The following is a 16,544-nucleotide window of genomic DNA, read 5'->3' on the forward strand; positions in this document are numbered from 1 at the left end:
CAACAGGCATATATTTATATATTGGGGTTTTTTCTAACCTCCTCCTCCCCATTTCACCACAGGGTCCCTTGGACGGGATACAAGAAAGCAATCCTACAATTTCAAATCAAATAAAGTTCTTCCTAAGATTTAGTCAGAATCTCCTTTCATCTCATTTGAGTTGGCTTGGTTTTATTTGATTTTTGTTTGAAAGAATTGTAGAGTAGGGAGGGACACAAGAGTCCAACCCCCTGCATTGCAGAAATCTCAGCTAACAAATGGCTGTCCAACTTCTGCTTAAAAACTTCCAATATAGGAGATTTCACCTGCTCCCAAGGGAGTTCATCCCACTGTTCTTAATGTCCGAAAGTTCTTTTTGATGTTGAGTCGGAATCTTCTTTCTCGTAACTTGAAGCCACTGGTTTGAGTCCTACCTTCCAGAGCAGGAGAAAACAAGCATGTTCCATCTTCCATGTGGCAGCCCTTAAGATATTTGATGATGTCTATCCTTTCTTCTGAGGGGTGCGGGTGGCGCTGTGGGTTAAACCACAGAGCCTAGGACTTGCCGATCAGAAGGTCGGCGGTTTGAATCCCCACGACGGGGTGAGCTCCCGTTGCTCGGTCCCTGCTCCTGCCAACCTAGCAGTTCGAAAGCATGTCAAAGTGCAAGTAGATAAATAGGTACCACTCCGGCGGGAAGGTAAACGGCGTTTCCGTGCACTGCTTTGGTTCGCCAGAAGCGGCTTAGTCATGCTGGCCACATGACCCAGAAACTGTACGCCGGCTCCCTCGGCCAGTAAAGCAAAATGCGCGCCGCAACCCCAGAGTCGGCCACGACTGGACCTAACGGTCAGGGGTCCTTTTACCTTTATCCTTTATCCTCTCAGTCTCCGCTTCTCCAGGCTAAACATACGCAGCTCCCTCAACCTTTCGCCACAAGGTTTGGTTTCCAGACCCTTGTCAATACCTTTCTCCAACTGTGGTGCCCAGAACTGGACAAGGGACTCCAGGTGGGTCTGATCAAGGCAAGAAGGCTGAGCTTCTTATCACCTGCTTATTGACTATTCACCCTGATTGTATAGCTGGATAGCTCAGTTGGTACAGCATGCAACTCTTAATTTCAGGGCCATGGGTTCAAGCGCCATGTTGGGCAGAAGATGGACTAGATGACCCTCGTGGTCCCTTCCAATTCTATTATATGTTTCCAGAGAGATTAGATACCACAGCACCAAAGCGAGTCTTATCCTGTCCTTTCCAGTGCGTTTTCCCAGCTCTTTGCTGATTGGAAAAAGCCCACAATCTTTTGGAGGAAGCTTGTTGCACAACAGTATTGAATCAGCTATGATTGTGCCACCTGGGTTTGTTGGCATGTGATGGAGTCCATCCCAAAATAGCAACATTTTCCCAGTGGCAGGAAGAGAGAACCCATCAAGTGTGATCTAAGTGGGGTCAAGGTCATTGTATTTGAGCTACGTACACAGAGTCAAACCAGGTCCTGTTATTCTCCACAGAGCCAACTTGGGAAGGGAGGGTGTTGTTTTCTGGGCAGTGACCCAGATTGCTGAGCCTTGTAGTACAGAGTCCAACTGCGGAACTCCTTTCCACAGGAGGCAGTGATGGCCACCGACTTGGATGGCTTTAGAAGAGGATTAGACAAATTCATGGTGGAGGAGAGGGCTATCGATGGCTCCAAGCCACAATGGCTATTCTTTGCCTCCAAAGTTGGGAGGCAGCAATACTCCTGAATACCAGATGCTGGAAACCACAGAAGGGCAGAGTTGCTCTTGCACTTGAATCCTGCATCTGACCGGCCACAGATGCTAAGGCTAGATGGGCCATGGGCCTGATCCAGTGGGTTCTTCTTGTATTCCTAGGTTCTTAATGTTGCCATGGACTTGGATGTAAAGACCACAGACTCAGCTGCATTAGTCAAAAACCAGCATTTTAAATGCATTATAAACATGCAGCACTAGATGGCGCTGTAGAGCACAAAACTTTTCTATGCGATTTTACAGAGCGTTTTTTTCTTACAATGATTTAATTTATGACTTATTTATAGCGTGTGTCCCCCCCCCCGTGTGTAGATCCACCCCATCTCTTCCTCCATTCTGCTATGAGTCAAGCCCCACCACCAAGTGTTGCATAGTGGTTAGAATGTTGGACCAAGACCTGGGAGACCAGGGTCCCAATCCCCACCCATGAAACTCATTGGGTGACCTTGGGGGGGCAGGGTTCAAATCCCCACTCGGCCATGAAGCTCTCTAGGTGACCTTGGAGGCCTGTCACTGTCTCTCAGCCTAGCCTACCTCACAGGAGATTAAAGGAGTCGAGTGAGAACAATTTAGATCACCTTGAGCAGGCATCCCCAAACTCGGCCCTCCAGCTGTTTTGGGACTACAACTCCCATCATCCCTAGCTAACAGGACCAGTGGTCAGGGATGATGGGAACTGTAGTCCCAAAACAGCTGATGGGCCGAATTTGGGGATGCCTGACCATGAGCCAGAAATGCAACAAAAAGCATCTCTTCCACCTTCACCCAGACCACATAGAGAAGGTGCCCAGGCTGCTTCCGGGGTGACCCAAGCAGTCATCAAAGAAAGGGACCTCCATATCCTCCATCATATCCTCCATATCTGTCTCTGTCCAGCCTGGCCTGTTTCTGCCCCTCCTGCCCATCTCCCTGACAGGTGCTTTCCATACATAAAGGTAAAGGGACCCCTGACCATTAGGTCCAGGCGTGACTGACTCTGGGGTCGCTTTACTGGCCGAAGGAGCCGGTGAACAGCTTCCAGGTTATGTGGCCAGCATGACTAAGCCGCTTCTGGTGAACCAGAGCAGCACACGGAAACACCGTTTATCTTCCCGCCAGAGCGGTACCTATTTATCTACTTGCACATTGACATGCTTTTGAACTGCTAGGTGGGCAGGAGCAGGGACTGAGCAACAGGAGCTCACCCCGTCGTGGGGATTCGAACCTCCAACCTTCTGATCGGCAAGTCCTAGTCTCTGTGTTTTAACCCACAGCGCTACCCGCGTCCCTTTTCCATACATACTTTAAAAAGAAAAAAAGAGCCCCCCCCATGAGCAGATACTAAGGGGTTGTCCACACTTGCCCCATGGATCCAAGCAGTCTCCCCCCTTGCTCTGCTCTTTCCCCAGGGGAAACCTGTTGTTTAATGCTAAATCAGAGCAAATGGCAATCCGGAGAAAACCTGGGTTTCTGTTAGCTCTGATTGAGGGATAAAGAGTGGCTTTCCTCAGGGGAAAGCAGCGGGGCGAAAGGAAGTGAGGATAAGTCCCGACAGAGAACTGAGTGGGCAAAGGACATCCTGTGACTCCTTGGTTGGCAGAAGCCAAAGTTGGGGCAGAGGGATCAAGTGTGAACACGCCATAGTTGCCCAGAGAGGGAGGGGGTGTAACCACAAACTTCCCTATATTGGTAATTTAGGTCACTGGGCTGAGGAACATGTCCCAGGAGGTGCTGGAAACATGTTGCAGTTCCTTTCAGAATGAAATATGAGACTGGAGATTTGGCAAATATTGTGAAAGCCGGCTCGCTTTATCTTTATTTAACAAAGTGTATACACCACTTGATTGTAAGGAAACTTATAAGCGGTTTGCAAACACTCTAAGCTTCTTGACACCAGCTTGTCACTGGCATCTTCATTTCAGTACTTTGGTGCTCACTGCAAAGGTAAAGGTAAAGGGACCCCTGACCATTAGGTCCAGTCGTGGCCGACTCTGGGGTTGCGGCGCCCATCTCGCTTTACTGCCGGGGGAGCCGGCGTACAGCTTCCGGGTCATGTGGCCAGCAGGACTAAGCCGCTTCTGGCGAACCAGAGCAGCACACGGAAACGCCGTTTACCTTCCCGCCAGAGCAGTACCTATTTATCTACTTGCACTTTGACATGCTTTCAAACTGCTAGGTTGGCAGGAGCAGGGACCGAGCAACAGGAGCTCACCCTGTCGCGGGGATTCGAACCACTCACTGCAAAGGACAGGACAAATTGAGGAGAGGGCTATCGAGGAAAGAGTTCTCCCCACAAAATCCAGCTCTTCAGCACTCAGTTGGAGCAAACATCAGTTCAGGTTTTCCACTGAGCTTTAAAGAGAGGGTTTCCATAGGGAAAGCTCTAGAGCAAGCAAAAAGGTGGTTGGACACTCCTTGCGCAACATTTATTTATCTCCCTCTTAATCATTTTCAGCATGCTTTCCCATCATTTTTCTAACTGCAAAAAGTCCATTTTTTAAAAAAGGGTGGGCAACAGAGTACTGCAATCCACTTGAATTTCCAATGTGTACTTGAATCATTCCCACAAAATCCTGACAATCTGGAGGCAACTTACAGGATGGGGAATGCTTAGGAAGAGAGTCAATAGATCCCAGAAGCGAGGGTGCTTTGCTGCTGCGGTTGCTGAGGAAAGAAGCCTTGGTTGTTGAAAGCCAGAATGTTTGCAACAGGCAGCCCACACGCTCCAAGTCTCTAGAGGTCTTCAAAGCAACACTGGCCAGAAAATCTTGTGCAAAAGGCTTTCCACTTGACAGCTAATTCCCACTTGCAGTGTGTGTTTGCGTGTGGCATATCATTACATTGGAAAGTCCCCCTTCTTGAATTGACTTTCCTCAACCCTTTTCTGCCTCTCTTTTTCTGGAAATGGAACTTTGCCTGAAGGCTGGGCAGGGAAGAAGCAGGGGGGGGGGTCCACTTTCTATTTTGCTGGGCTGTTGACTTAAGCAATCAGGACGAGATCTGACTGGGGAAACAAAACCAGAGAACAGTTCCCACAAAGGCAGCTGGACCTGGGCCAGCCTTCCCTCCATGTAAATCATAACTGGCAGCACCTGAAAATCCGAGAAAGAGAAACTTTTGGGTTCATGGCCCTTCCCAAAAGTTGTTGCCAGGACCCACAGGAAAGCAGATCACTTATTTGAATCTTCAGACTCCTCAAAACTGTGTCCCTGAAAATCTAATAAGAGTTGGGCTCAACTTGAGCCAAAACATGGAATCATAGAATTGTAGTGTCAGAAGGTACCTTGAGGGTTATGTAGTCTAAGCCCTGTAGTGCAGGAATCTTAGCTAATGCATCCCTCACAAATGGCCATCCAAACTTGGCTTAAAAAACTCCAAGAAAGGAAGTCTACAACTTCCTGTGGGAAACTGTTCCACTGTCAAATAGCTCTGACTATTGGGAAGTTCCTCCTGAGGTTTGGTCAGAATCTCCTTTCTTGTGACTTGAATCCATTGGTTTGAACGCTACCCTTTGGAGCAGGAGAAAACAAACTTTGTTCCATCTTCCATGAGGCAGCCCTTTGACCTCTCCATCTCCTCTTTCCCAAAGCTAAACATACCCAGCTCCTTCAACCGTTCCTCATCAGGCTTGGTTTCCAGATTCTTGACCATTTTGGTTGCCCTCCTCTGCACACCTTCCAGGTTGTCAACATCCTCCTTAAATTGTGGTGCCCAGAATTGGACACAGGACTCCAGGTGTGGTCTGACCAAGGCAGAACAGAGTGGTACTATTACTTCCCTTGACCTGGACACTAGTCTTCTGCTGATGCAACCTAGCATTAGCGTTTTTTTGCTCCTACATCCCCGAGCGAGTCCCATAGTTTAACTATGTGCTGCGTGAAGATGGACATACTTTATCTGTCGTGAATCATCCAGCCTTCATCGTCATTGGGTGGCCCTGCGGGGTTCTTGTATTATGAGAGAGGGATAAAATGTTTCTTGACAACATGCATCATTTTAGAAACCTCCCTCCTTTTCCCTCTAATACAGTGGACGCTCGGGTTGTGAACGTGATCTGTGTGGGAGGCACGTTCACAACCCACAGCGTTCGCAACCTGTGACCCGCGAATCGCAATTCGGCACTTCTGTGCATGCGCAAGCGCAATTTAGTGCTTCTGCGCAAGCGCCGAAACCCAGAAGTAACCGTTCTGGTACTTCTGGGTTCAGCATGGTGCACAACCCAAAATCACGCAACCCGAAGTGTCTGTAACCTGAGGTATGACTGTACAGGCTTCCTCAACCTTGGCCCTCCAGGTGTTTTTGATCCCATGATCCCTAGCTAGCAGAACCAGTGGTCAGGGATGATGAAAACTGTAGTCTCAAAACATCTGGAGGGCTGAGGTTGAGGAAGCCTGATCTAATACCCTGCAGACATCACAGGTGCACATGCAATGCATTTCTCATGTGATGCCTTTTCCCGCTACATTGCAGTGTGTGCTTGAGCATCCAGCCAGTGGGCACCAGGCAGAGTAATGAGCGAGCCCCAGTGAGGTTTTGGTGGACCAAGCTGTGTGTGCAGTGCAGGCCGTGATCTCCCAGGTGCAACGGTGGGTGCTGCTGAGCCACTTTCTGCTTTGATGTAAGATCAAAGTGCCACTCCACTGAGCTTCTGCAGGTGGAATGGGGAGAAGGCAGACACCTCTCTAGTCCAGTGGTTCCCAACGTGGGTGCTACAGCCCCTGTGTGCTGGTCCCGGGGGGAAGGTTACCGTTGGCGTAGTCAAAGTCCGGTCCTGGGTCACTAGCCTGGAAACAGTTCACAAGGAGCGGGGCGAGGTCCGAAGCAGGAAGCCGGGCGGGGACAGGAACACTGGAGGGTCAGGTCTGGGTCCGGGCAGGAACAGGAACTCAACAACGACGTTGCTCCTGCAACCTGGGACCGGGCTGACTGGCCTTTATCTTCTCTGAGGCCAGGGGCGGCCCCGGCCCCCAGGAGACCCGCCTCTTCCGGCCTTAAGGCGAGCACTCCTCCTGGGAGAAACCAGCTCCCTCTGCCTCTCTGCCCTGAGCCTCTGCAGTTCAGGAGAGGCTGGAGGGTTACTGGGCCCAGGGGGAGACTCACCTGTAGGCACTGAGTCCTCAACCACCTCTGGAGCCAGAGTGGATTCACCTGGTGCCTGCTCCTGAGGATCTGGCACAGGTGCAGGCGCTTCAGAATCAAGGCCCTGCCCCAGTTCAGCCGGCCCTGGAGGCGGGGACTCCTGTGCAGGCTGGGATTCCTCCGGTTCAGCCTCTGAATTGGATTCCTAGGCCATCACACCCTGGGATGTAGATGGGTTATCTAGTGGGATGCTAAGAGGCAAGGTGGGGGCAGAGGGGCACTGGAGATGGACCCCTCCAAGATCATTGACCACTTACAACTGACCAGGCTACAGCCCACTCCTTTCTTGGCTTTGTGTTTGAAATGTTACTTCGCTTTCAAAGCAATTTCTGATTGCTATCCTGCCCCATGGGCAGTGGTTAAGAAGCTCCTTGTTGCATTTGCGACATCCATTTTCATGGAACGTGTCTTTAGTGTGGTCATCCAACTTCTCTCCAAGCAAAGAAATTGACTCCAGCGTACTGAACGTGGTGATTTGAAACTCCTGATAAATGACTGTAAACCAGATTCAGGTAGGTGGCCGTGTTGGTCTGACGTAGTTGAAATATACAAAATAAAAAAATTGTCCAGTAGCACCTTAGAGACCAACTAAGTTTGTTCTTGGTATAAGATACCCATATCTGAAGAAGTGTGCACGCACACAAAAGCTTATACCAAGAACAAACTTAGTTGGTCTCTAAGGTGCTACTGGACAATTTTTTTATTTTGTATATTTTGACTTTAAACCAGACATTGGGAAACTGGCGTCACTTCATCAAGTCCACCCATTGCATGAAAGAATTTACTAAACAGGGAAGTAGTTACTGAGACTCTTGCTAAATGACTATCAGACTTTAAAAAGCTGGTCTCACTGGATAAAGCTAATCAGTTTTGTTGTATCAATTAAACGTAATAGTTTGAGCTGGAGTTTGAATAAACATGCAATTAATTGTTGCTGTTTGAATTTTATCGCGTTAAGATCTTCCTTAGTGGGTCATGCGAACCACTATTCTGGGAACTGCTTTTTATAGGGTAGAGGGCATTGGGGATGAGTTTGTGGAGCCAAGGGGTGTGTGACCCCAAAACGTTTCGGGAACCACTGGACGGATCCTTTGTCTCAGGCAGTGAATCATCTTGGGCAGCTCTGACCCGCCGTAAAGCTTTGTGAGGAGATTGAGACATCAGGAGGAGCAGGATCGGGTTCCCTGAAATCTGGATGGTGTTTCCTCAGTTGGAAAGACACACGTTACTTACTGTAATCTGCAGTTTAAAATAATGCAAAAACAAAACATGTGCACATGCATACTATTAGCCTGTGTGACATCGCCTTGAATCTGCTCCAGAGACTGGCAGCTGTTCAACTGGACTATCCGATGGCATCTGAACCCCTTCCCCAAGTTCAACACACGTCCGGGCAGGAAAGCAGGCCAGATGCCAAGGCGAGGCGAGGCGAAAAGAAAGCGAAAGTCTTAACGGAGGAAGTATATAGAGGGGGCAGCACACAGCAGGCAGTCCATCTCTCTTGCAGCCTCCTGACTGAGAAGCCTCCTGAGAATCCAGCTGTGAACCTCTGCCCTAGAGATGGCTCTCCCTTCTCTGCCCAGCATCTGCCTCCTGGCTCTGGCTGCAGCTTTGTGCGTCTTCCAAGCCGAAGGTACTATGTGCATCTGTGTGTGTGAGAGAGAGACAATGTGGTGATGGGGAGAGAGAGAAGGGGACTTAGTTTCTGGAGAGATGTTCTGATGCTTAAGCAGGCATTTAGCCCTGCCTGCAATTTCAAGGGAGTGTGCTGCTGGCATTGCAGGGCTTAGGTGGTTGCAAGAGAAGTCCCAGCCCAAAGCTCATTTCTTTCCTTGCAAGCAACAGATGTTCCTCCTCCCTTCCAGCGGCTGCTCCTGGGCTTCAGGCATCTTTTATGCTTCCTCTAGTGGGTTCTGTATTTTGTTAAACGGCAGTTCCCAAGTGCAAATGCTTCTTACCGTTAAAGACATTTGCTCAGCAAACCTGTCACAGCTGCCTATTGTACACTCAGCTGGAAGCAAAAAATTCTGCCCTGAGGCAGCCCGGATTTATCTACCTAGAATAGCTGGAATCTGCAACTTGAGGCAAATTGGTTTGGCTACCCTGATTTTACAAAATACATTCTGCCCTTATTGCTGCTTTGCATTATTTAATTCTGGGTTAATTAAATTTGGCGGAGGATCCAGGGTTAATTGTATTATTTAATTCTAGGAGAAGATTCTGGGCTTATTTAATTACCGTATTTCATAGGCTCGTAGAACTGTGAAGTTGGGAGGGATGCAAAGGGCAATCTAAGGACCTGCAATTTTCTTTTAAAATGCAAAGCGAACAAGCTTTGATTCTCAGGGAACTGAATTCTGTGTCCAGCACCACATTCGGAACTCTTTCTGTGTTCCTGCAAAAGCCTCCCTGTGCCTATTTTACAGACGAAGGAACTGAGGCCAAAAGCCCACTAGCCCTAGAAACCCACATGGTTTAAAAGCTGAGTTGGGGCAAGTTGACCTGTGAGCTCCAGGTCTATTGAGCAGCAAGTCATGACAAGTCACTAACACAGTTAATAGTAAAGGTAAAGGGACCCCTGACGATTAGTTGTGGATGACTCTGGGGTTGCGGCGCTCATCTCGCTTTACTGGCCGAGGGAGCCGGCGTACAGCTTCCGGGTCATGTGGCCAGCATGACTAAGCCGCTTCTGGCGAACCAGAGCAGCGCACGGAAATGCCGTTTACCTTCCCGCCAGAGCGGTACCTATTTATCTACTTGCACTTTGATGTGCTTTCAAACTGCTAAGTTGGCAGGAGCAGGGACTGAGCAACGGGAGCTCACCCCGTCGCGGGGATTTGAAGTGCCAACCTTCTGATCGGCAAGTCCTAGGCTCTGTGGTTTAACCCACAGTGCCACCCGTGTCCCTCAACACAGTTAATAGAACCACAGAAAAATAGAATTGTAGAGTTGACCGGGCCCCAAAGGGTCCTCTCGTCCAACCCCATGCAATGCATTCAAAACAGTCTACCAGCTTTCACATACACCTGAGTGTAGTTGGGCTTCAGAAGAGCCCATAAATGTGCCCCCCTCACCCAAAGTTCCCTCTCTTTTCTTATCCAGGAAGACTGAACACCGTGCAGGACTGCTGCTCTCGATTCAGCAACAAGCCTCTCCCTGTTAATGCGGCCCACCGTATACAGTCTTACGAGAACCAGGGGCCACATATGGGCTGCACTCTCCAGGCCATTGCGTGAGTACCTGGCAAATTGGGGAGGGGGTTTCTGGGAATGCAGAGACCACCCTGTGCTCCAGATAATGGTCACCCCCATCCTATATTCAAAGCACTCAGCTTCCTCCTAAGACTCAAATGAGCTGTAGTTCACCCCCTACAGAACTGCAATTCCCCACATCCCCAGCAAACTACAGTTCCCAGAATTCTTGCCTGGGGGGTGTCTACTTTAAATGTGCTTTAAACTCCCTTGGGCTCTCCAGTCACACATCCATGTAGGTATCCCCCAAGTTAGGATCCAGGGGAAGGCAGTGTGGTGTAGTGGTTAGAGTGTTGGATTGAGCAGGGTTCAAATACCCGCTCGGCCATGAAGCTCACTATGAGCCAATCACACTGCCTCTTGAGCTAACCTAACTCCCAGGGTTGCTGTGGGGATTCAGTGAGGACTTGGAGCTTGGAGAGGTCCGGGTTCAAATCCCCACTTGGCCATGAAGCTGAAGGGATGACCTTTAGGACAGTCCCTGCCTCTCAGTCTAGCCTACCTACCTCACAGGGTTTGCTGTGGGGGATTAAAGGAGGAGAGGGAGGACCTAGAGCTCCTTGGAGAAAAAGTTGGGATATAAATACGAGAAATAAACAATAATAAATAAATACTGAGGGGGTTGAGTAGTTGAATGAAATGTAGCAGCACTTAAATTTTGGAACTCCCCGCCTATTGATACCAGAAAGGCGCCTTCGCAGCACTCTTAAAAACATTGTTGTTTCAGCAAGCCCACCCAGATATTTAGAAAATTGGTGCATGTTTTAATCTGATTTTGGACTGTTGCTATTTCAACTTTTCAAATGTCTTATTCTTGTTAATTTTTCTTATTGATAATTTTCTTGTTTTATCTTTTTCATAAACTGCTTTGGGGGTTGCTGTTTTACAATTAAGTGGGCGTGCATTTTACGGAATGAAATACCATAAAATCCTGGTTTCCTGGGCAAGGCTGTGTCTCAGCAACAGTGTCGTCTGTTGAGGGGGCAGTGCAGGTTGCAGAGTGGGGGGCTGACGAAGACCTCCCCACCACCACCATCCTCATCCTCTTCCATTCTCCTTTCCTGGTTCAGGCTGCTCACCAAAAATGGGCGCTGGCTGTGCTTCCGTTCGGATGATGCGAACGCTCTGCAGATTGTGAAGATCCTGAACGCGAGGAGGAACCGCAAGCAGCAAAACTCCCGAAGAGTGTAGGAGGCAGGCATGGTGAGGATCTGTGGTGACGCAGTGGGGGGAGGACAGAGGGGAGGCTGGGATGGAGCCCTAGAACTCATGGGCAGGCCACGAAGCAGGAAGATTCAGGACAGATCAAAGAAAGTCCTTCTTCATGCAGTGCACTGTTAACCTGTGGAACTCCCTGCCACAGGAGGCAGCGAGGACCACCAAGTTGGGTGGCTGGAGGATGGAAAGGCTACTGATGACTACTACCTTTGTGGCTTGGGGCCCTCGTATCTACGGGACCGCCTCTCCTGGTCTGCCCCACAGAGGACCTTAAGGTCCATGAATAATCCTAGTTTAGAGGTCCCGGGCCCTAAGGAAGTCAGACTATCCTCCACCAGGGCCAGGGCCTTTTCAGTGATGGCTCCAACCTGGTGGAATGCTCTGTCCCAGGAGACCAGGCCCTTCAGGATTTAACCTCCTTCTGCAGGGCCTGTAAGACAGAGCTATTCCACCTGGCCTTTAATTTGAATTCAGCCTGATCTTTTATTTCCTTTCTCTTCCCTCCCCCTCCCCTTTTATGAAGATCACCCGCTCTGAGACCCCACAGCTAATTCTCCCCTGGCCTCCTCGCTGGCCAAGTAGGACCAATTCAGCCAGCTAGGCCTGGGGATTATCTAATTGATTTTTTATTTTTTATTGTTATTGTTATTCATGTTTTTATACTGTATTTTATGCTGCTTTTATAATTAAGTGTTTTAAAGTGTTTTAAATTTGTTGTTAGCCGCCCTGAGCCTGGTTTTTGAACCAGGAAGGGCCGGGTATAAATTATTATTATTATTATTATTATTATTATTATTATTATTATTATTATTATTACCCAGGATGGCTCTGCCTCCACAGCTGGAGGGAGCAAGGCTTCTGAATACCAGTTGGAGGGGAGAGGGGGAGCTCTTGTGCTCAGATCCTGATTGCAGGTTTCCCAGAGGGATTTGGTCAGCCAGTGTGAGAAGGGAATGCTGGACTAGATGGGCCATTGGCCTGATCCAGCGCAGGCTCTTCTTGTGGTCTTTTGTCTGATCCAGCAGTCAGGCTCTTGTGTCCTTCTATGTTTTGCTTTTTCCTGCTTCATTTGATCTCTCCAACCAACCGCTCTCCTTTTCCCCTCCAGGAGAACACGCCATCACTGCCTCACGGACTGGAATTACGAAGGAAATCCCTCTGCCATAAACATGGACAAAGAGATTGGCCTCTGTGCTTACCTTCTTCTCTGCAAATGTGTACCTGGGGGTGGGTGGGACGGGACCCCTTTAAATCCTCTTTCTCAGTTAATCTAGCCTCGTGCTGCTTCCTTGAAAAGTGCCTTCCACTTCTCTGTTTGGTAGATTAGACTGAAAATGTCAGCGCCTGAATTTCCAGGGTGCAGAACATGGAGCCCATGGCAGCTATTCATTCAAACCTTACAAATAGAGAGAGAGATTCGGAGCTCCTGACTAGCACGCACCCATGAAAGGGGCCTGTAGTCTGGGTTCAGTCCTGCTGCATTGCAGCGGGTTGGGCTAAATGGCCTTTTGGGTCCCCTCCAACTCTACAATTCTATGATTCTATGTCTCTGATGCCAGGCCCCATCCCTGAATCATGTGAATGAATGAAATGGACATTTCTCAGGGCGTGCTCAGCTGTGGATTTCCCTAACCCCAGAGCAAACACAGCATAAGCCTCGCACATCTGGCCAAGGCTTTGTGTCCTCCTTCGACAATTGTATTAAAATAATAATGATGATAAGCTAAACACTGGGTACTTCCTTCACAATGGCAGCTTCCCGTTTCCCCACAATGATGGGGCCTTGAAGGCCATGGGACTTAGCATTTCTGGCAAGCAAGCATTGAGAAAGCCTTGGATGAATTCGTCGGATGACTGAATCTAGTTTGTTGGGGGAAAGAGGGAGAGAGAGAAATCGGTCACCTCTCCCCATATATTAGGCAATGGTTGTGGGCATTTAGGAATGGAAAAACTGGCACCGGTGTGGCCATGCTCCCATCTTTGCAATGTAATAAGCGAAGCATGTAATCTTGTATACAAGCCTGTCTCCTTCTGCTCTCTGTAACGGTCCCCACTGTTTTATACTGCAGTTTGCTTGATTAAAAACATTTTATTTCTTACCATGTGCCTGTGGTTCCTTCTTTTTTGCTCTCTCAGCCCAAGAGAATAATCCAATGGCAAGAAGAGATTGATGCTGTCAATGGAGGGTTCAGATCCCACCTTCCCTAGCCCTGCCCTTTAGCAAAGGGGTCTTTTTATGCTGAAAATGAATGATTCCCACACAATAAAGGGGTCCCAGAGCAAAGCAGGGAAAATGGTTCATATTGTCCACCCAGAGAGCAGGGAAAAGAAGCAGTTAGGGAGGGAGATCTTGTCAACATATACCGTACTTTTCGGTGTATAACACCCTCCTGTGTATAAGACGCCCCCTATTTTGGGGGACTCCAATCTAAGAAAAGGGATGCGGGTGGCGCTGTGGGTTAAACCAGAGAGCCTAGGACTTGCCAATCAGAAGGTCGGCGGTTCAAATCCCCACGACGGGGTGAGCTCCAGTTGCTCAGTCCCTGCTCCTGCCAACCTAGCAGTTCGAAAGCACGTCAAAGTGCAAGTAGATAAATAGGTACCGCTCCGGCGGGAAGGTAAACGGCGTTTCCGTGCGCTGCTCTGGTTTGCCAGAAGCGGCTTAGTCATGCTGACCACATGACCCGGAAGCTGTACGCTGCTCCCTCGGCCAGTAAAGCGAGATGAGCGCCGCAACCCCAGAGTTGACCACGACTGGGTCCCTTTAGCTTTACCTTTAATCTAAGAAAACAACCTAGAGTTGTGGAGCTTTTGGGGGGGAGGATGGCCCTAAGTTGTTGTTAAAATTGCTCGCACAGCTCGCTGACAATCGCTCGTGTCGTTCGCGTCTGCAACAAGCATCTGCCCGATCACAAACAGCAGCAGGAAATAGCAAGCACAATTGCCGCCGCAGCAGCCAGTCCACAACAGCCCTTGCCACAGCCACCAATCACACACAAAATTGCCAGTGACAATCTGCAGCTCGCAGCTGCAACCAATCACCCATCACCTCTACCCACTACCCGTGTATAAGAAGCCCCCAGTTTTTAAAGCTTATTTTAGAGTAAAAAAAACTTGTCTTATACACGGAAAATTACAGTGACTCCTGTGCTCAGAGCTCTGCTCTGGCTGCTGATTTGCTACCACGCCAAGTCCAGGGTGTTACTTTGTTGTTGTTGTTGTTTAGTCATTTAGTGGTGTCCGACTCTTCGTGACCCCTGGATCAGAGCACGCCAGGCACTCCTGTCTTCCACTGCCTCCCGCAGTTTGGTCAGACTCATGCTGGTAGCTTCGAGAACACTGTCCCACCATCTCGTCCTCTGTCGTCCCCTTCTCCTTGTGCCCTCCATCTTTCCCAACATCAGGGTCTTCTCCAGGGAGTCTTCTCTTCTCATGAGGTGGCCAAAGTACTGGAGCCTCAGCTTCAGGATCTGTCCTTCCAGTGAGCACTCAGGGCTGATTTCCTTCAGAGTGGATCGGTTTGATCTTCTTGCAGTCCATGGGACTCTCAAGAGTCTCCTCCAGCACCAGAATTCAAAAGCATCAATTCTTCAGTGATCAGCCTTCTTTATGGTCCAGCTCTCACTTCCATACATACAGGGTGTTACTAATAGTACTTAAAAAGCCCTTCACAACTTGGGACCGGTTTACCTGTAAGATCTCCTTCCCCCATATATGCCCACCTGAACACTTCAATCTGTGGAACTGGCACAGCTGCAGGTGATGCATAACACCTGCTCCGCATTTGTAAGAGCTCTATCTCTCATTGTGGCAGCACTTAAACTATGGAACTCCCTGCCTATTGACATCAGGCAGAGGTGCCACCACTGCACTGTTTTCGCTGCCTGCTAAAATAATTTTGGTTTCGAGAAGCCGACTCACATGTTTAGAAAGTTGATGTGATGTTTGTGGTCCATTGCTATTTTAACTCTTCGAAAGTCCTAAATTGTTACATTTCCCTAGTGATAATTTTATTGTTTTGTCTTTTTTTTGGTAAACTTCTTGGAGGGTTTTTTCTTTTCTTTTCATAACCAAATGGTGTATAGATTTTATGAAACAAAATAAAAAAATTTAACTACAGGGAAGTGGATTTATCTGAAATATTACAATAATAATAATAATAATAATAATAATAATAATAATCTGTGGCGTTTGTGCAGGAAACAATTCCAGGGGTCTGAGTGCAAACTTTGTGCAAATGGTGTCTTTCATTCTCTTTTTCTGTTGCCTAACCTACAAAAGAAGGGGCTTTTTAACAGGGGTGTGTGTTTGTGCGTATGCAGCTATAAAGCGTTCTGACTTGTGCCAAGGACTTTGTTTAATCATGAACTACTGAGATAACATAGGCTGATAAAAGGATACATGAACCTGAGCGCTATCAGCAAATCTCTACTGCTCCATTCACATTCCATTATCACACATTTGGGTGGATGGGGTTGGGGGGGGCGGTGCAGAGGGAGGGGGAATTCTCTGCTCTGCCAAATTCCCCCAAGCAGAGCCAAAAAAATTGCTTCTCTTCCATCAGCTCTGCCTGCCTGGGGATGTTATAGCATTTCCTGCCTGCAAAAAACTAAAAGGGAATCTCCAAGCAGCATCACTTTTAAGGACAACAAAGGGATGTTGGGTTGCACCCAGTTAAACTCTACGCACAGCTTACACACCGAGATGAATAGACCTAAGTTAGTCACATCCATGAATTCCAATGGGTGGCACTTGATTAGGTTTTGCTCAGAGAAGACCCACTGAAATGAATGAACATGATTAAGTTAGGTCCATTAATTTCATTAAGGTCAACCCCGAACTAAAACTCAGTTGAATACCACCCAATGAGTCTACTTTGAGTAGAAGTAACATCGTCGAGTTGGAATAATAATAATAATAATAATAATAATAATAATAATAATAATAATTTATTTATATCCTGCCCATCTGGCTGGGTTTCCCCAGCCACTCTGGGTGGCTCACAAGAGAATATTAAAAACACGATAAAAGATCAAACATTAAAAACTTCCTTATGCAGGGCTGCCTTCAGATGTCTTCTAAAAGTCAGATAGTTGTATATTTCCTTGACATCTGCTAGGAGGGCGTTCCACAGAGCAGGTGCCACCACTGAGAAGGCCCTCTGCCTGGATCCCTGCAACCTCACTTCTCACAGGGAGAGAACCAC

The sequence above is a fragment of the Podarcis raffonei genome, chromosome 11 (assembly GCF_027172205.1).
Source record: "Podarcis raffonei isolate rPodRaf1 chromosome 11, rPodRaf1.pri, whole genome shotgun sequence".
Classification (NCBI taxonomy): domain Eukaryota; kingdom Metazoa; phylum Chordata; class Lepidosauria; order Squamata; family Lacertidae; genus Podarcis; species Podarcis raffonei.